The sequence below is a fragment of the Choloepus didactylus genome, chromosome 6 (assembly GCF_015220235.1).
Source record: "Choloepus didactylus isolate mChoDid1 chromosome 6, mChoDid1.pri, whole genome shotgun sequence".
NCBI classification, from domain to species: Eukaryota; Metazoa; Chordata; class Mammalia; order Pilosa; family Megalonychidae; genus Choloepus; species Choloepus didactylus.
In genome coordinates, this window is record NC_051312.1 from 56501720 (window position 1) to 56522513 (window position 20794).

The 20794-nt window shown below is 35.5% G+C and overlaps 1 pseudogene; it reads left to right on the forward strand.

Moving 5' to 3' along the window:
- Positions 1-20221, forward strand: part of LOC119536941 — an 89091-nt pseudogene extending 68870 nt beyond the window's left edge.
- Positions 20222-20794: the final 573 nt, after the last annotated feature.

Sequence of the window (20794 nt, forward strand, 5' to 3'; positions counted from 1 at the left end):
CAAAGCCCTCACGGGCCATGACAGGGAGATTGATAATTTTCAACTGGCAGTGGTAAATGAGAAATTGAGTTTAGTTTGGACAATATATTTTTTAATGAATAATAATAACAAATAATAATAAGTAGATGTCACCTACATTCCATTAGGTTCCATGACATAGGAAAGTTGCACTGATATGTTCTCCTCTTTCCAAAATAGGTCAGGTTTATACTCAAACCATTTTGCCAATATTCTTTGCTTGACAGCACCAGGTGAAGAGTAATTTAGAATTATAAAAGTACATGTTTGTATTTGATACATTTTAAGTCTACATATTATAATATAATGTTAAAGTGTTCATGCACATTTCATTCTCATGGAATTTAGACACTTTACATCATACTTGCGGGCATTGGACAGAAAAAGAAAAAGGAATTTTACAAGTAATTCTATTACCAGGGATCCTGTTAGCAATTCCTTCTGCTTTATCCTTGATTACTGGGATCCAGCCTTAATTTGAGTTTACTTTGATAGTAAACTATTAATAAACTGTGTTTTTCTTTCTAAATCTATGAATCTTCCAATAAGAAAGTTGCTCTGTTTCTCCATGAGCACTACCATATTCCCTGCTCCATCATTTCAATATTGTTTTCTGACAATGGCTTGGCCATATTTCCTTCTTCACCCAGGAGAGGGAAAAAAATCTTCTCTTGTAGATGTGCGTCCCCTGCCTCCTGCCACTTTCCCCCTTCCCCCTCAATCTGGGTTCATCGCTTGGTGCAACTTAATGTGAGACACACTGAACAGGCTGAGAAGGAAAAAATGAGGCTTATTTATGCTAGTGGGAGGTCAAGAGAAACTTCCCTAATCTACCTTCCAGTAGTGATTTTTCAATTGGCTTTTATAGACATTAGAGACAAAGAAAGATAATCATCTTGGGTAACAGACAACAGCGTCTGGAGAACTCCATCAGTTCCTTATTTCAGTTATTTACTGCTTCCTTTAGGATTTATATCTCATGATTCCTGGACATGGAGCCTCCAAGTCTGGTATGATAGATGAAAGCCTATTTATAACTGGGTGCAGACTTTAAATTTATATGTTGCTTTTCTGTGACACTAAGAGCTCAACTTCACACCTTGCTTACAGTTTTAAGGTTAAATTTAAAAGGTTACTGCTACACTCTTAGCTACAATGAAAGATTTCTGCCCATCATCAATCCACAGATTCAAACTTTCTAAAAACCTGAAATACTCTGTGAGGCCATTTACCAGAAATAGCCACAAAACACACTGTTTCCTCTTTTGTGTCTGCTTGCATGTGTATGTAATGGATTTTGAAGGTGTGGCAGTTTTTGCACATAAAAATTAGGTTCTCAAAGAAGAAAATAAGTACATATATGTAAACAACTGAAAAAAGACCAACTCATGAAGAATTTTGAATAAAAACAAAATATAATTCTTTGCCAGTTTGAATGTATTATGTCCCCCAAACGCCATTATCTTTGATGTAATCTTGTGTGAGCAGACCTATCAGTGCTAATTAGATTGTAATTCTTCGTGTGTTTCCATGGAGATGTGCCCCACCCAACGGTGGGTGATGACTCTGGATAATTTTCATGGAGGTGTTGGCCCGCCCATTCAGGGTGGGTCTAAATTAATCACTGGAGCCATATAAATGAGCTGACAAACAGAAGGAACTCAGTGCAGCTGTGAGTGACATTTTGAAGAGGAGCTACAGCCAAGAGGGACACTTTGAAGAATGCACAGAAGCTGAGAGAGTAGCTGAAGATGAGAGAAAGTTTGAAGATGGCTGTTGAAAGCAGACTCTTGCTCCGCAGATGCTAAAAGAAGACAAACACCCCAAGAGCAACTAAGAATGACATTTTTGAGGAACTGCAGCCTAGAGAGGAACGTCCTGGGAGAAAGCCATTTTGAAACCAGAACTTTGGAGCAGATGCCAGCCACATGCCTTCCCAGCTAACAGAGATTTTCCGGACACCATTGACCATCCTCCAGTGAAGGTACTCTTTGTTGATGGACACTTTATGGCCTTCAGACTGTAACTTTGTAACCAAATAAACCCCCTTTTATAAAAGCCAATCCATTTCTGGTGTTTTGTGTGCCAGCAGCATTACCAAACTAGAACAAATTCTAATATTAAAAACATTACATTTACAGTTCTTAGATTCAAAATAGTCATTTCTTACACAATTACAACTGGAATTATTATTTTGTTATTTGATTTATCCATAATTCTAAATTATTTTATTCCTCCAATTTTGTATTGCCTTTTTATTACCCTGGTATATGCTAATCATAGTGTCAATGCATGCTCCAGTAGTAAAATTAAAGAATTCAGAAGCTGCAAACTCATAATGCCCATGTGTGTTTGTTTGTTTTTAAAGGATGTATGTATTGGCTATAAAAAACATATGGACTGTGCTAAAAAACATCAGTTTGTTGGAAGTGGAAGAAATTTAAAAGAATCCCATACAAAATCTAGAAATAGAACACAATACCAAAACAGGAAGACATTATACATACCAACATTGATAATTTTGCTTCTTGTTAATTTCCTCATGTTTCTAGCCTACAGTTCCTAGAAAACAAGCTTTTGAAAAAGTTCCTATAATGACTTTAATTTGGAATCAAGTGGAATAATGTCACTGAGATTTGTTAATACTTTTAAATTTTTACTGATGAGAGGTTATTTGTGTGATCCTGATATCAGTCTAACAAACACAATTGTGTACATAGCCTGAATGGAGGGAGGAGTATACGTAACTGTGAAAATATCTGCTGTAAGGACTAAATGTAATAGCCTGGATTAGCTAGTTCCACTTATGGACTGAGGGAAAGCAAATCTATTTACTGTTTTTAAATTTATGAAATGTTACATCTGAAGCATCCTACATGCAGTGACAAAGTTTGGGAGGTTTGCTTAAGGTCTCACATATTTGCTGTGACATTTCTGCAAAATTTCTATGCTGCAAAAACAAATTACCATACAATGCGTTGGCTTAAACACCAAGAATTTGTTGGCCCATAGTTTTAAGGCTAGAAGAAGCCCAAAATGGAGACATCAGCAAGGTGATGCTTTCTTCCCAAAGACTGTGGTATTCTGGAGCTGGCTGCCAGTGACCTCTGGTCCTTGGCTTTTCTGTCACGTGGTAATTCACTTGGCAGTGTCTTCTTTCTCTTCCAGGTTCTGTTGACTTCCAACTTCTGGCTGGTCCCCATGGCTTTTCTTTCTGTGGCTTTCTCTGTAAGTCTTCCAGTAATGGTACAAAGACCCATCCTAATTTAGTTGGGCCACACCTTAACTGAAGTAACCTCATCAAAAGATTCTGTTTAAAAATGGGTTCACAACCTCAGGAGTAGAGGTTGGGGCCCCAAACATGAGGAGTATGAGTCAAATGCCAACCGAATAAAGTGAACACAGGACCAGTAACTTGTCACCTTAACCTTTATGAGATAAAAACATTTTATGTTTTAGAAAGATTACAAAAGTTTATGAGTCATAATCCTATCAAGAGAGCAGAAAAGCTATTCTTGGGGAGTACAGAACTATAGTTATTCTCAGGTCACAAAGAGCAAACTTCAAACCCAAACTCCAAATACTGTGACATCTGGATATGACATTTGAGATCTTTTATTAAAGAGGAAGCCACTCAGTGACCTTGTCTTCCTTTCTGTCTCTACTTTCCTGAAGGTTCATGTTATATTACCACACAATGTTTGCAGCTGTTGGGAAGGAAGTATGCCAAGTAGAATGGTGGTACTTAGAAATCATTAGACATAAGCATTTCAAACATTGGGATGCATTCTTAGTCCTCTGCAGTTATCCCTGGTCAGAACTAGTACAGGCCAATGACACAATAGGAAATAGATTGTGGATGCTTGATACAATGGGAATTGACACAATAAGGAATAGAATGCTTGTAACTATAGAATGACTAGAAATTGCCTCCACTATAATGTAAACTCCTCATGGGTGTTTGCTTCCTAGTAGTATATACCTACTTTTTAGACTAAAGCATCAAAAAGGAGAGTAGGTGACCCTTGCTTAATCTCATGGCCTTATCTCCCAGTGATAAGGGCAATAAGACAGATCTTACTTTACTTTTCTTATCCTGTGGTTCCTTACTCCGTGAGGACTTCATTGACCACTAAACTCAGACCTGATTCCATGAGAACTGAGAGGCACCTCAAATAAGAGTCCATACACTTGAATCCACCACCTTCGAACCCAGGCCAGCTGTGTAAGCTATTGCTTATTCCTATATGTATTCTCCTATTCTTAGACAGGCAAACACATTTGCAATGCCTTTCATTAATGTCTTATGACCACAATATTGAACATTGACTTGCTGAGAGCAGAAACTCATTGCAACCCCTTTGGAGTGAGTTGCTACAACAGTGTGTCATTAGAACACAGGTTCAGGACACAACCAAAACTTTCAGCAGATGATCCCTTTATAACTTGCACAATATAAAGAGTCCAGAAAGAGCAAATGATCTCTGTCATTTACACAGTACAAAGATTCCAAAAGAGCAGAAGGAAGAAGCCTCATTGCAGCTGATCTTCCAGGGTGGCTGAAAACTGCTCTGGATCAGAGTCCATTGATGGCAGCTCGGCACGCCCCACTTTGTGCCAGAGAAGAGACAAATCTATACTGTTTGAGTGTGGTTTTTACACACCTCGAAATAGTGGGCCCTGCCATGGAGAATTCCTGTTCTGATAAGCATCTGGGGCTGCTTCTTCCCAGTTTCCAGGTTTAAGATCTGGCCAGGTTTTTTTTCATCACACTTAACATTTCCCCCAGGTTGTGGAATGACACACAATAGAAAAGGAGGTGGAGGTAGCTGAAGGCTTGAGGATGGCTATTTAACAGGTATCTGTGATTTCCCTACACCCCCAATGCTTAGCCTAGTGCCTGACACAGAGCGAGTGATCTCAAATATTTGTTGAAAGAAGAATATATTCATATTGTGTACACATTACCTTATGGCAATTCACAAAATTGGCCAGCATTAACTGAAAAATCAGCATTTGAAAAGAACTATGTATGGCAGATGCCAAGGACAACATATTAAAATGTGAGACATGACCCAAACCCGCCGGGGACAATATGACTAGGAAACCAGATGTGGTTAAGACAATCAGGTAAGTGATAATACCAGACTCTATGTGAACATTTCGGAATGAGGATGCAAAGAAAAAATGCTATAGAAATTCTTGGATGGACTGAAGAATGTTGGGCTAGAGTGGACAGAGATACCTGATTGGGAAAGAGAAAATGCACAATGTGTTTGAGAAAGTGTATTAATTTGCATAACAGGGAGAGAATAAGGGCATTGCTTGAGAAACTGGTTTCATTAGTGTCATTCTTTCTCTAGTTCCTTATGCCCCAGGCAATCTTCTTTCAGTTCTTAAATGAGCCAAGTTTTTTCTCACCTGAGGACCTTTGACATGCAATTTCCTTTGCTGGGAATGAAGTTTGCTCCTTCCCTTTCCTTTATTCACATCAATTACCTTTCAGTTCTCAGCTAAAATTTCATTTCTTTAAGGAAAATAAATTACTGTATTACCATGTTTATAAGCATAATATCAGCAAAAGGTAATATAACATTTATAAAGAAATAGAATAAATAGAAACTAGAATTTTTGCAAAGTCGTTTTAAAAATATATTTCTGTTTTTGAGGAAAGTCTGGAAGATAATACATGAGAACAAAAATGACTGATGTATTAAGAGTATAAATTTTGGAGGTTGGTTATTATTTTGTGTGTATTTGGCACATTGGTAAAATATTTTATGTTAAAAATAATTCAAAGAAAGATACACGTTGAGGCATAAAAAGAAAAGTAGTATCAAATTTGAATGAAAAATCTGATCCATTGTGAATAATATTAACATGTTTAATGTACAAGGAAAAGTATGATTTTCAGTCCATCAGCTTATTTTTCAGTGAAATGTTTCTCCTTCATCAATCACAGAATTCTTTGTATAATCATTTTAGTCCGTCGGATCTTGGGTCATTTTTGTAAGTAGTGATTTTTCAAATGTGTTGGGGCTGACATTTGAAATGATAACATCAGATTACAGATGTTGATAAATAAAGCTTTGTATACATGACAGTAGAAAGGGCTGTTAGCCAAGTATTTCCAGCTGTCTCCCTTGTGGGGACACAGAAGCATTGTCCTTCCTTACCCCCTTTTAAATTAGGCATGGCCATGCTACTTGCAGCAGCCAATGAAATACAGGTGGAACTGACATGGGTCCCTTCAGGGCGGAAGCTTTACGAGCCACTTCCAGATTCTCAATGTTCTTTTCCCAGGTGGAAGTGGTTTTGGAAGCAGATGTTAACACAAGCTTCTATTAGCCTGGGTCCCAAGACACTACCAAGAGCAAAGCCCCTCTACCAATGTTTGGTGCACCAGTAGGATGAGCATTAAGCAGGTATTTGCCTTGTAAAAGAGTCTGATGCTTCAGTTTTTGGTTATTTCTGCATGGACTTGGAATCTCCTGACAAATAAAGCCTGGCACTTTAGTGAAAATACATTTTGATTTTATAGTATATACTTTTCTATACTGAAGTATATACTTCAGCTATTCTTCAAAAGAGCATAGCAAGCCACAAATCAGTTTTTTCACTCATAGAAAATCTTTTGCAGTAATCCCTGCCATCTCAAGCACACTACAGAAAAGAAATAGTGAAAAATACAAGGACTATAGGAAATGGATTCTGTAATGTTTGTATAGCAAAATCCAGATCATGGAGAACATGTAATAAATGTTAGTTATTGAACTTTTTATCTATTGCTAATTGTATGTATGAATTATAGTTTTGTTTTTTTAATAAAAAATCATAATCTGTTATATAATAGTTTCATAAGGCAAATAAGATATGAAAAACCAGGAATCAAACTTTTAAGGGCAAAATTCACTAAGAATTCCTTAAAATAGTAATTTAAGTTCATATGCAACTGTAGTCAATGATGAGGAAACACTGAAATATGAGCAAACAAGCATAAGTGAAACCATAATAAATAGGATTCATAATAAATAGATTTTATGAGGTTCGTTAACTGCCTAATATAGAAAGAGTGTGCTTCTGGGATGTAATTCTATATATGGATAATATTCATGATTTAATATAATTGATAAAAGATCTCAACCATAAAAACTAGAGAGTTTAATTAAAAGTGAGCTTGTAGAAAAGGAAGTTCATATTAAACAGGCAAGAAATTAGACATATCTATTGAAGAGATTAGAGGCAGCAAAATGCATTAAGAGGAAAAAGGCTTTCAGGTGATTCAGCAGGAAGTAATAAATGTACTTTTGATTCTTGAACAAGATCTGAACACATTACCATATTCTCCCTATATGAGAAAATTCCAAGAGGAGATCACTTCTGGGGTAACAGAGCTGCACCTCATTTCTGCCCACTTTCTTCCTGGGAGGTAACTCCAGGACTTAGAGTGAGACCAAAAGAATAGATCCTGTACTCAACTACTGTCACAAAGAGAGGATAGGTTTAGAAAAGCCAGCCTCAGAAATAAAAGGGCAATGAACATAATGAGATCTCATTTCTCATTGGGCAATTATTTATATCACTTATGTAATTATTTTTCACTTGTGTACTTTATTCCTTATTCTACCCTCATCTCAACTCCTCACTGCCCCCTCCATCCCTCAAACATACACCCCCCCACACACACACACACTAGATGGTATAAATATTGTTAGAGCATAGAAACCTCCCTAGTATATTACTATATCCCTGGGAGCTAGACGAGTAATTAATCAATAAATATATGTTGAATAAACGAATTTAACAAAGGTTAAAGGAACCTCAACAAGATGCAAAGTTGTGAGAAAATGTTCACTATTAAAACTATTGGTGGCAGTTACCTTTCTGGAGGACAGGTTGGGCTTATATGCTTGTTTGTTATGGCTCCACACTCTTATAAGAGCTGGACTTGTGCCAGAGATCTTTAATGGGGCACCTTTTACTGGGTGTTCCCAAAACAAGTCAGCCCTAAAGCTTTGCATATAATTGCAGATTTTTCTGAGGTTTTGGGGCAATGTATGTGTTTTATGTCTCATTTGCTGGTTTGAATCTGTTATGTATCCCAGAAAGGACCATATTCTTTCAATCCATTCTTGTGGGGGCAGATCTAGTGAGGGTGGGACATTTGGTTAGGCTATTTCAATTGAGATGTGACCCAGCCCATTCAAGATGGGTCTTAAGCCCTTACTGGAGTCATTTGTGAAGAGGATAAAAGACAGTAAAAGCCCAGAGAGCTTTAGAGAGAAATGCTCTGGGAGAAATAAGTAAGCACCCACAGGAGCTGAGAGAGAAAGCCATTGAAACCAGAACCCAGGAGAGAAGGATCAGCAGGTGTTGCCATGTGCCTTACCATGTGACAGAAGAAACCTTGATGCCAGCAGCCTTTCCTCTAAGAAGGTAGGTTCCTCTTTACGCCTTAATTTTGACATTTTCATGGCCTTAGAATTGTAAGCGTCTAACCTAATAAATCCCCATTGAAAAAGGCAACCCATTTCTGGCATATTGCTTTCCGGCAACTTTAGCAAACTGAAACATCTCATAAATCCCAAAGTACTTAGAACAGAGTTATTAACATACCCTTTTAAAAGTCCTGTGGGAACTGTACTAGGAAACAGGAATTTCACAATAGTTACCATTTTCCACAGGATCTGTCTTCCTGTCGTGCTGGAATCCTCCCCTCTCTTTGGCTTCTACCTCACCTCCAACTTCTCAAATTTCTTATGCATAGAAGTTTAGCCTACATTTTTATTCACATCTCCTCATTATCATGCCCTCAGACAAGCTACCCCTTCCAAAATGATCTATAAAGATGTAGAATTTAATTTTAATCTTTTTGTAAGAAGAACTTGAGTACTAGTTGTTAGAAAAATTATTTCAATCCAATGAAATGAATAATGTAGATTTTTTTGCTATAAAAAGTTACCTAGGAATGTTGTTGATTACATTATCCAAGGAGAGGTTGGTGCTATATGGTAATAAACAGTGTTATTTTCTCTATATTTCTTTAATATATTATGAGGAATATTTTATAATTAATATACAGTATTTTGTAATTATTTGCAAAAATGCTATTTTAGGTTTTAAAATAAATAAATTGAGAAGGCAGAGGGCCTTCAAAGTTTTCATTTATGTTCTCAGGGAGAATAGAGAAATGATGCAATGAATTCAAGAATGAAAAAGCATTTCAATGATCTGGATTATTTGTAATTCCATATTATTTCATTCATTGCCTGTGTTTCTTCACATATAACAACAGAAAAAAACTTTAAAGTTTAAAATGGGATGTCAGGGACAGAAGTAAGAAAAAATATTTGTTAAATAAAATGAGGCAATGCAGCAAATAAAAAGTGAAATATCAGTGACTTAACATAATAAAACTTTATTTCTTCTTCTCTAAATTCTAGTGCAGAAAAGCAGTTTTCCTGGTAAGTGTATTCCATGTGATGACTCAGGGAACCCTGGAAAGCATTCTGGGAAGCGTAGTAAGTGTGGCCTCATCAGTTTATTTATTTATTGATTTGTTTGTTTTATTGTCAGAAAAACTAGCCAACGAATGTCCTGTCAGAGATGGGTTCTGAGTTTCATGTTAGTTTTATATGCTTTCAAATAGACTTTGAGTGCCATCAAAGCAAATATATTTGCTGTACAAATTAAATATATAAGGAGAGAAAATAAGAAAACAAATCAACATTCTGCAGATTACTACTGCCATTTTTAGTCTTCCATTATGTGTTCATTCATTTCTTAATGCTAACTTCTGATCTAATTAGTTACTAATGTTGAACAATACATGTTCTTTTAATTTCTCTTAAAAATACCATGGTCGAAGTTCAGTCTGCATCCTATCCCCATTCTTTGATTCTTTGTTTCCTGTAAACTGTGTTTATCTTAAAATTCTTTTTGTTTTCTAAAATTCTCTCTCAATTCTTTATAAGCTTTTTCTCAAAGTATAGTGGTCATTCATTTTCCTTATTATAATGTGTCTTTGTTCTCTGTATTAAAATCTACTTCTCTTTTTCTCAAGAGAAGCACAAGGTGTCATCTCTACCACTCTCCTTTCCCAGGGCACTCTGGCTGCACTGTTTTCCTTATGCTCTTCAATCACACCTGTACCCAGCACATGCTTTTCCTCTACCTGTAATTCTCTAGCCCCAGATAACTACATGGCATCTCCCCCACTTAAGGTCTTCACATAAATGGTCCCTTCTCAGCAATTTCTTCCAGGATCGGTTAATTTAAAATTGCATCCTTTCCCACCTGGTGTGCCCTATTTCCCTTCCCTATTTTTATTTTCTTCATAGTAGAAGAAACAGAACCAATAGGCGATACACACACACACACATACACACACACACATGCATATAAATATATGCATATACATATACAAATAAAAATATAAATAATATAATTTATAAAATTATTATAAAAATAATAAATATTTATATATGTAAATATTTTGAGATTTGTTACAGGAATTAGCTTATGCATCTGTGAAGCTGGGCAAGTAAACATTCTGTAGGCAGGCCACAAGCTGGGATCTCCAATGAAGGTTTTCAATGATATCCCTAGGAGAAGCTGGCTTGCTGAAATAGAGATGGAAATTCTTCCCTCTGACTGCTGAAATCATCAGTTATCCTTTTAAAGCCTTCAACTGATTATATGAGACTTCTCTCATTGTTAAACGCAATCTCCTTAGTTGATTTTGGATGCAATGTGCCATAGATGCAATCAATTTACTGATGTTTTAAGTCCACAAAATATCCTCACAGTAACAATCAGGCCAGTGGTTGCTTGACCAAAAACTTGGTCACCGAAACATAGCCAAGTTGTCATATGAATGTAAGTTGACACATTTGCCTACCACTATTGGAAAATAATTCCCATTAGCAAAGGGATTTTTAGTTGATTTATTCATTGCTGTATCTCCAGTACTTAGAAAATACCTGTAAGTACTCAATAAAACTCATTAGAATTAATGGATTAAGTTTACTATGAAATACAGTATTGGAAGCTGCTGTGAATAAATAAAACAACCACTTGAAATCAGGAGGTGGAGATCTAATTCTTTCATTTATCAGTTACTAGATTTATGACTTTGGGAAAACTACCTCTCTATTCCTTATTTTCCTCAGCTATAAAATAGCTACTTCCCACCAAATGTTAGGAAGAAAAATTAATCTATGTAAAAGCACTTAGCAGCCCAAATCTTGGTTTCTACATTCCATTCTCCATTAGAAGGGACCAGAGATCCTTTGAGAAATGACTGATTCTAGAATTGAGGAAAAGTATACAATGGAAAAGTATACAATGTGCTAGGAATATCTTGTTGTGCTAGAAATGAAGGGAATGCTCAAATAATGATGGTAACATACCTAAAGACACAGGAATCTCACTAACTAACTCTGGGGCAAAATGACCACCAAATCAATAAAGATGTAATGGACGAAATCCCACTGAATAAAATAAGAACGCATTTTTTTTTATTTATAAATAAATTAGAAAGAAGATCTCTTAAGTATAATATCAATTAATAAACTCAGAAAATATCTGTTTGACAACCTTTACAGTAATAATTGGTTCAGACAAAAATCATAAATGGTTGTTAAAATTAGTAAGTGAAAGTTTGATGAGAAACATTATTTACATGGTCTCAGTGTGTCTCTTTGTAATTTACTCATTAATTACAAAGGAAAAAATAATAACATTGATGTGGATAAATCTTTAGGACATCACTGAAGCAAAAATTTAAGTTGGTGTCACCAACAATAGGAGCGAACAATATCATGTGTAGGCAGTATGATGGACTAAGAAGGACTCAATATCACTTCTATAGAATTCCTGCCCATAAAAATGTATAATCTTTATCTAATAATGAGTAAACAGCAGATAACTCAAAATTGAGGGATGTTCATTAAAATAACTGTTATTTTCAAAATTATCAAGGTCACGAAAAACAAAACAAAACAAAAAAAAGTGCAGAAATGTTATACATATATTATATGTTAAAGAAGACTGAAGAACCATGACTAAATGTAATGCATGACCCTAGAATGGGAATCAAGTAACTACAGAGGATGTTATTGGGAAAATACATAAAATTTCAATGTGGAATATAGAATAGATAAAAAAATTATATCAAAGATTATGCTACAATTGTGTGATTATTATAATCATACTATCCTTAGAAATACAAAGTAAAATTTCTAGGTATAAAAGTGCAGTATCTTCAATTTACTCCAATTGATTTAGAGAGAAAGACAACAAAGATAATAAAACAAAGGGGTGAAAATAATGCATCTGAGTAAGGGTGTAGGGGATTCTTTTGCTTTTTTTCTATAAGTTTTAAAATATATCAAACAGTTATAAAATTAGGTTTAAAAAGCATAGTATTTATAATAACTCAATACATTTCTTGAATCCAATCCTTTGTAAAGATGAATTAAGAAATTACTGAATACTCAGACATAAGAAAGCATCATGACTCAGGTATTTCAATATCTAACAGTAATTTAGAAAATAATTTGAATTTAGAGTTAAAACCCAGTATGGTCTCTAACATAAGATTATTATTTGAAGTATGCAAAAGAAGAAAATAAATAGACCTATTGTTTGATTTCAGAATTTTAGACAAATGATAGAAAAAATCACTCTTACTAAGCTCCAATTACACTTTCATCTTTTTCCAAGGAAAATTATTTTCAGTCTGTGCAAGTAAAAAGTACATGGCAAAGTGAAAACAATGATCTCAAGATAGATGACTATTTAGAGAGTACTATGATAGATTTAGGGTTTTTACACCATGAACATTGCTTTCTTAGTAATGAATGAAAGTAAAGATGTTGTTTTAGAGAGAATATGTCAGTATTTGATAAACCTTGGAGAAACTGAATCATGTGCTTGAAGACACTCAACTGCTACTTAATTGCTGAAAGGGCTTTTAGTCGTTCTTTCAATTTGGATTCTCAAGTTCTTCACCTCTGAGAATTTTCTTCCTGCCATTTTCTCTCTTCTTTTTTCTGACTTCCTTCTAAACCTCCTGAATAGGTCCTTTAATTTTATTTATTCTCTGTTTTCTATCTATTGTCCTTTTGTTTTACTTCCTGGGAGATTTTCTCAATCTAACAATCTAATTTTCCAAACTTTCTACTTTTTAAAATTTTGTAATAATTTCTTTAATTTCCAGGACTTATTTTTATTTCTGAATATTTTCTTTCAGACCAATCCACTCTATTTATGAATGAATTATACTTTCTTATCTCCTCTAAGAATATTAAAATTTTGAAATGTTTTTCTTCTTACAGAGTTTTTGTTTCCTCCAGTTTGCTTTCTTCTGTGTTTTTCTTTTGTTGTATTTGTTTTGTTTGTTTTGTGACTTTTACTTTAATATGAGTTGTTTTCCTCAGGTGTCAGGGGGATTTTGGGTTGTCCACTCTTATTTACAAGGAGGATATTAGAATACTTACCGAAGGTATGTAAATATGTTTCGTGCTTGTTGATAGTGAGGTTCACTACATGTTGATCTGGTTGGCCCTTTTCATTAGAGAACCCCTAAAGTCATTATCTTTAAATATTTAATCATAAATTAGTAAGAATATCTGGAGACAAATATTCAGATAGCCTGTCTTAGAGTTTTAAGCCTGGAAGCCATGTAAAAAGAAAGCTAGTGATCTCAATCTGTAGACTTTCTTTAATATCTTTATTTCACTATGATATTCCTATCCTCAACTATGTCTGGTGTTCCCGGTTCTAAGACACTTTACACACATTTATCTTTCAGCCTGCTACAGGGTGGGGCAGAAATGATCATTCATTGGGGTGGAGAAAGGAATTTGAACTTCTGATTGCTTTATAAATGCACTTTTGTGTTTTTGGATTTTGTTATCAGGTCTACTGAGGTGACTTTATATACAATAAAATTTACCATTTTTTACGTACAATTTTATGAATTTTCGGAAGGTATGGAGTCACTTAACGACTAACACAATCAAGGTAAAGAAAAGTCACTTTCACTACCCCTAAAATTACCTTGTGTCCCTTTAAGGACAAATCTTCCCTGCATTCCTGCTTGATGACAATCACTGACCTGTTTTCTTTCTATTGTTTTATCTTTTCCAGACTATCATGTAAGCCAGTGACAATGATTCCCATATAATATGTTTGATGATACAGCACACATGTGAGAAGAAAGGGGAGAAAGTTTGCTGATTCCTCTGATCCTTTGACTTCAAAGTACAGAAAGAGGAATGGTTTCCCTAATAACTTCTGTTTCATAAACAATTGCCTAATCATCATAAATCCACTTTTGTTTGTCATTCCCACAAAATTTTGAATTTATTATTGTAATAAATTCTCATTATTGCAAGCATATTTTTCCAAATAACAAAGTCAACAAAATTTTCATACCAAAATTTTTCATGTTAAAGTGAATCATCAAACACATTAGGCAGGTGTCTCATCCTCTATAGATGGCACTATAACTAAAATATCTTGATTAATTTGAAATTCATTTTGTAGAAAGCAAAGTTTAAAAAATTATTAATCACTTAGTAATATTTAGATTTAATTGACCTCAGAATTTAGACCTCAATAAATTTAATTCTTGAAAGATTTTGGTAAGTCAATTATTTTAAATTCCTCCCACGTTTGTTTAGAGATATTATTAAATAGAACTCAGGCATCAAATTTGCAAACTATAATATTCAATCTCAAGACATCGCTACCCTGTTTATTGAAAAATTAAATTCCCTAAGTATCTTCATGAAATGCTTAACATTTGATACTGAATCACTTATATTGTAATTAAAACTTACACTCTCATTTATATAGATGTTTTAGGTAGGGAGTTTATCAACCACTTTGACAGGACTTTATCAGGGGGAAACATGGTTCAGTAGAGAAAGCACTGATATTGGAAGTGGGAGGCCAAAATTCTATCCTGGGCTCCACTACTGTTACTTCATGATACTAAAAATTCAGTTATTCAGTACTTCAGATCTGTCAGTTATAAATTTTGAAACAACTAAATTAAAGTTGTCACATACCCATTAAAGGTCTTACCATTTCCATTCCTCACATCTTTGGTTCTGCTATCCCATCAGAATGCAGCCAACAGGCCCCTCCAAACACACACATATTGGCTATAAAATTATTCTTAACATAGAACTTAAAAACAGCTGCTAACAATGAAGTTGATTTATCATGTGAGATAGAAATGTATTTGCCAGCTAATTACTAGAATATTTTTAGATCTCTTCTTTTTTATAACTTTATCAAAAAATTAAAAAAAACAAAAACATTTCAAACAAAACAAAGGAATAAGAGAAACAAATAACCTAAAATAACTACATTGCTTCCAACATATTCCTATTATACCCAAGAAAATTTGCAAACCATAATCATTCCTGAGCATTCCCATAACATTGAGATTACCCTCAATAGCTTATCTGTTCTTATTAGATAATCATTCCCCCTTCACTAGTTGCTGTGTATCTCTAGGTTCCCTACATTCTATAATATAAAATATTTATTTTACATTTTTTACATAGTTCACATTAGTGGTAACATACAATATTTCTCTTTTTGTGTCTGGCTTATTTTACTCAGCTTTATGTTCTAAGATGTCTTCTAATTCTAAAAGTTAATGTTCTCTATGTTCAAATTTTTGTTTTGAGAAAATATTTAAAACACTCATTTTCTTTATTGCCCTTATTGGACAAAACTTTGAGCTTTTAGACTGATGTGAAAAGAAGTGACTTCATAAATGCAAATAGCTTGTACTCTTTTAATAGTACTTTAGGAAATTGTACTCCACAATTGTGTTAATTATGTTTCCTCTCAATTGACTAAAGCCAAGAGTCTCTTGAAGTCCTCAATTTAAATTAGGTTGCTTATGATAGTTTTCTTGTAGCTAAAGCAAATAAGCTGCAATGGGTTGACTTCAACAATGAGAGTTTATTAGCTCACCATTTTGAAGGTAAAAGTCCAAGTCAAGCCATCATCAAGGAGATGCTTTCTTCTGAAGACTGGCATTCTGGGGCTGGCTGATGGTGATCCATAGTACCTGGCTCGTCTGTGACATGGCAGTGCACATGGTGCCCTTTCCTGGCCTCTCCCTTTTCGTCTGGGTTCCATTGACTTCCAGCCTCTGGCTGCACTGTCTGTCTCTTTCTCTGTGTCTGAATTTCATTCTGCTTTTAAAGAACTCCTGTAATAGGATGCAGAACCATTCTGATTGAGTTGGGCCACACCTTAACTGAAGTAACCTCATCCGGAATGGAGTAAGTTTAAGAACATGCTTTTCTGAGGCACAATGCTCCAAACAACCACATAGCTTCAATGGTAGACTTGTAGACTTAAAAAATAATAAGCAGCTAAAGTCCATATAGAGGCAGAGATGTTCCAATGCTTTCTATAAGTATAAGCCCCTTAAAATTTGAAATTATTTGCTTTTGTGACCAAGTCCCTCCAAGCTGAAAATACTGGTGAAAATAGAAGGCGTTAATGAAATGAGTTATGGGTAATCAGGAAAAATAGCTAAATGTTTTGGAATACTGTGAACATTTACTTACTGGGAGTCTACATTCCACCTGTGTTTGAATTATTTCCAGAAGTTACCCTGGATAGACGAAGGATGTAAACAATAAAAATCCAAGAAAGAGCCATTGAAATAATTATCCCAAATTTTGGAAAGAATAGGAATTTTATAATAAGGTTAATAAAATTAAAAATTGAGAATATATAGTAAAAGAAGATGCTGTAATTAAGGCATCAAATTTGTCTTTGAGCTTCCTAACAGCAAGAATGAATAAAGAGAATATTAGAATGCACATACCTCTCTTTTTAAAAAGGAAAGAACCATACTGGTACCTTAGGGCAAAATAATAACTCATATTATGTTATTTTCAAAATGAGTACCACATTAATATTTAATGTAATATCTTCTCACACAATATTTTGCAAATATAAAGAAAAATGCTTATGTGTTAATTAAATCTTATATAAGGATTAAAGAATTTCCAAAATGAATTATTGGAAGAAACTATAGAAAAATATTAACTACTAAGGTTATTTCTTTGTAGTGCTATTACAGTGATTACAGTTTAATCTATGTATTACATTTATAATCAGAAAAGCAATATTACATTTTGAGTCTAATATTAACCTGAAAGGTAGCTTAGGTTGTAATTAAAAAATGAAAACATAAGCACAGTAATGGGAGGAAGTAAATTATAATGAGTTATTGCTTTTTGAGTTGATAATTAGAAATATAAATTATTGTAAAGATTTATTTAAAGTAATTTTTTTTTAGCTAACTCTCATTCACTATTTACTGACCTGACTCACAAGAGGAGAAAATAACAGTAAAACAAGCACAGAAACAGTACAAATTTGTGAGACCGGCATCCAATACCATTTATCCCCATTAATATCCCCATTAGTCATTGATTTACTCAAGACATATCCAACATTAACATTATTGTTACTCATTGTCTTAGGTGCAAGAGAATAAAAGTCATAATCAGATTTCTTGAGGAGTTCACAGTACTGGAAATGACAGATTACCTCACAATTAACATGATTAAGTAGTGTAGGAAGTGCTGTCAGAGGTCAGAATGCAGAACAGATGCCCCCTAACTTCCCTTCCATGAAATTCCCCCACAACTCTTCACATAGTTCAAGCCCTATTCATGGCCATTTCCCAAAGAAGCTAATGTTTTGCTCTAACTGTTCCCACTAACTGGAATGTCCTTTTCCTCTGTTCTTCCAAATCCAATCCCATTCCTCTTTCACATTTTTCAAGTGTCAGTTCCAATGCTACTCACTTCATAAAATATTCATCCTCTTCCAAACCAGCACTTTTCTGCTATTCTCCTACCTTCAAATAAATACCTTCTCCTTTAAACTGCCAGCATATTTCATCTGTTCCTCACTTACGGTTCTCAACACTTTGCATTGCATATTTGAGATTTTATTTACTTCCCCTATGTGCAGACAATTGTGCTGGTTTAAAGCTTTGTGCTGATTATGTACCCCAGAAAGGCCATGTTCTTTTAATCCATTCCTGTGGGGGGCAGACTTTTGGTGGGTGAGAACTTTTGGGTAGATTATTTCAATTGAGAAATGACCCACCCCATTCAAGGAGGGACTTAATCCTTTTACTAGAGTTATTTATGAATAGAATAAAAGACAGAAAAAAGCCTAGAGAGCTCAGAGAGAAACACCCAGAGGGCTTGGAAAGAAAAGCCCTGAGAGAACCATCAAGGACCCTCAGAAACTGAAAGAACCAGAACCTAAAAGCAACTGTGATGGTTAGGTTCATGTGTCAAATTCGCCAGGTGAGGGTGCCCAGTTGTCCGGTCAAGCCAGCACTGGCCTAACTTGTTGTGAGGACATTTTGTGGACTTTAATCATCAGTAAATTGATTGCAACTATGGTTAATTACATCTAGAATTAACTAAGAAGAGTGCCACATTTAATCCAATCAGTTAAAGTCTTTGAAAGGAGAGGTGATGAATTCAGCAGTCAGAATAGAGAATTTCCATCTCTACTTCAGTCAGACAGCCTCTCCTAGGGAATTCATCAAAAGCTTTCATCAAAGTTGCCAGCTTCCAGCTTGCCCTACAGATTTTGGGCTCTGGCATCCCTACAGTTGCGTGAGACACTTTTATAAAATCTCATATTTACAGATATCTCCCATTGGTTCTGTTTCTCTAGAGAACCCTGATTAATGCAGCAATGAAACCAAGGAGAGAAGGATCGGCCATGTGCCTTCCCATGTGAAAGGGGATCCTGCATGCCATCAGTCTTTCTTCAAAGAAGGTATTGTCCTTTTGATACCTTTATTGGGATGTTTCATGGCCTTAGGACTGTAAATTTGTAAACTAATAAATACTCGTTGTAAAAGCCAACCCATTTCTGGTATATTGCATTCTGGCACCTTTAGCAAACTGAAACAACCGTGTAAATGCATCACTCAGATCTGCTATGGGGAGCATATTTGACTGACAGCTTCAGCTGCTCCCTCCAAGTTTCATCACTGCATATAGGCCAAGCCCATGCTTCCTACCGTCTACTCCCAATCAATGACTGCACGTGGTTTAGTTACTAATAGAGGTCCATTCCTGTAAAAGAGTGAACTGCTCTGGTTGGGAAAATTTAGCCTGAGAAATTCACTCTGGCTTAGAAGAAACTCCTAGAACTGTGTTGCAGATTGAGATTCTTTCTAACCAAAAGTCCTTCATTTCCTCTTTTCATACCTGTCAGTGTTCTCTCATGGTCTAAAGGCTATATTCTTCTTATGCTTGCTCCTCTTTATTCTTCACAGACTTTTCACCCAGTACGATTCTTGCATGTCTAATCCTATCTTGTCATCTGCTTTTTAGAGGACCAAGATAACACAAGTGGTACCAGGAGTGTTCCAAGGAAATGAGCGGTAAGGTGGAGTCTGGAGACTGGATCACTTACCACCTGGGGGCAAAGAGGGCACCATCATAATAGATTATATGTGTGGCATAGATATTTCCTGCCATATGGGGTTAGCCCACTTGCTAAATACTTCACTCCTGGTGATCTGAACACCACCAGATCTCTGTCTGTTTAATGATTCAGGTATTTGAAATATGTGTCTATTCTAAATGACTCCTACAAAGCCAATATAGTTGGCTGGTTACTCCTAAGTGGTTTAGATGATAAACTATTATTAACAAGTAAAGACTAAATATGAGAGCCAGAAGAACTTTTTGTTAGCTTAAAAGGAGGATTTTATCTCCTGAAGTGGAGAACCTGAACAGCTGAGTAGCAAATTGAGGACTTAATTGTCAGGGTTGCAGATCTCCAAAAACATATAAATGCTCAAACAAAGCATGTTTTTATTATAAGTCTGGGACACTCTTTAAGAAAACCAGAAACCCTGAAACATGGATAGAGATATCTAGATGGAACCCCTACACATATTTACTCAGTTGAACCCTATGAAATCTAAATGCTTGCAGAAGCTGGCCTCCCTTCCCTAGTAAAAGCTGGAACTACTCATGTGCTGGAAGATGCTGAAGAGGCCTTTTCATTTCATAGTAACAAGTGCTCCCATGAGAAGCTGCCCACACAAACTTACCAGGCAGCTGGCCTCAAAACCATGGTTAAATCACAGTATAACCCAGCTGGATAAATGCTGGACATAATAAGGGAGGAAATGTGTTGTACACTAAAGGAGCTACAAGAATTAGCATTTATTTATGGGCATGGCCAGGATGATGCACTAGGATTAGATTTGGAGGGTGCATGATCAAGGTAACCACAAGAAGCAAGATCCTTTGACTTTTGTGTACTTTCTCAGGTTACAGGATTTAAACGCCCTGCCAAAATCTTTAGAAAATGGAGCCAACTCCATTCTTGGGTGTCTGTTAGAAGCTGGGAAAGCTGGCCTACAATGAGAAAGGAATGCCCAAATTCCCCTGGCAGACTCTAAAGATAGATATAAAGATATTGAAGCAGGCATGCTTGAATGAATTTATTATGTGAGATCAGAAGACCTACCAGAAGACATACCCTTCACTAATGCCATTGGGCATGCACTGGTGAGAGGGGTATCAATATCGCAAAACAGTTCAGGGGTGACTCTCCAGTGCAGGCTAGGGCTGAGAGCAGGAGAGCTGGCTATAGAACTGTACTTGTTAATATCCAATGGGATTGTGGGACCCCAATGTAATAACGGCCAGATGGCAGTGCTTAACAGCCTAGA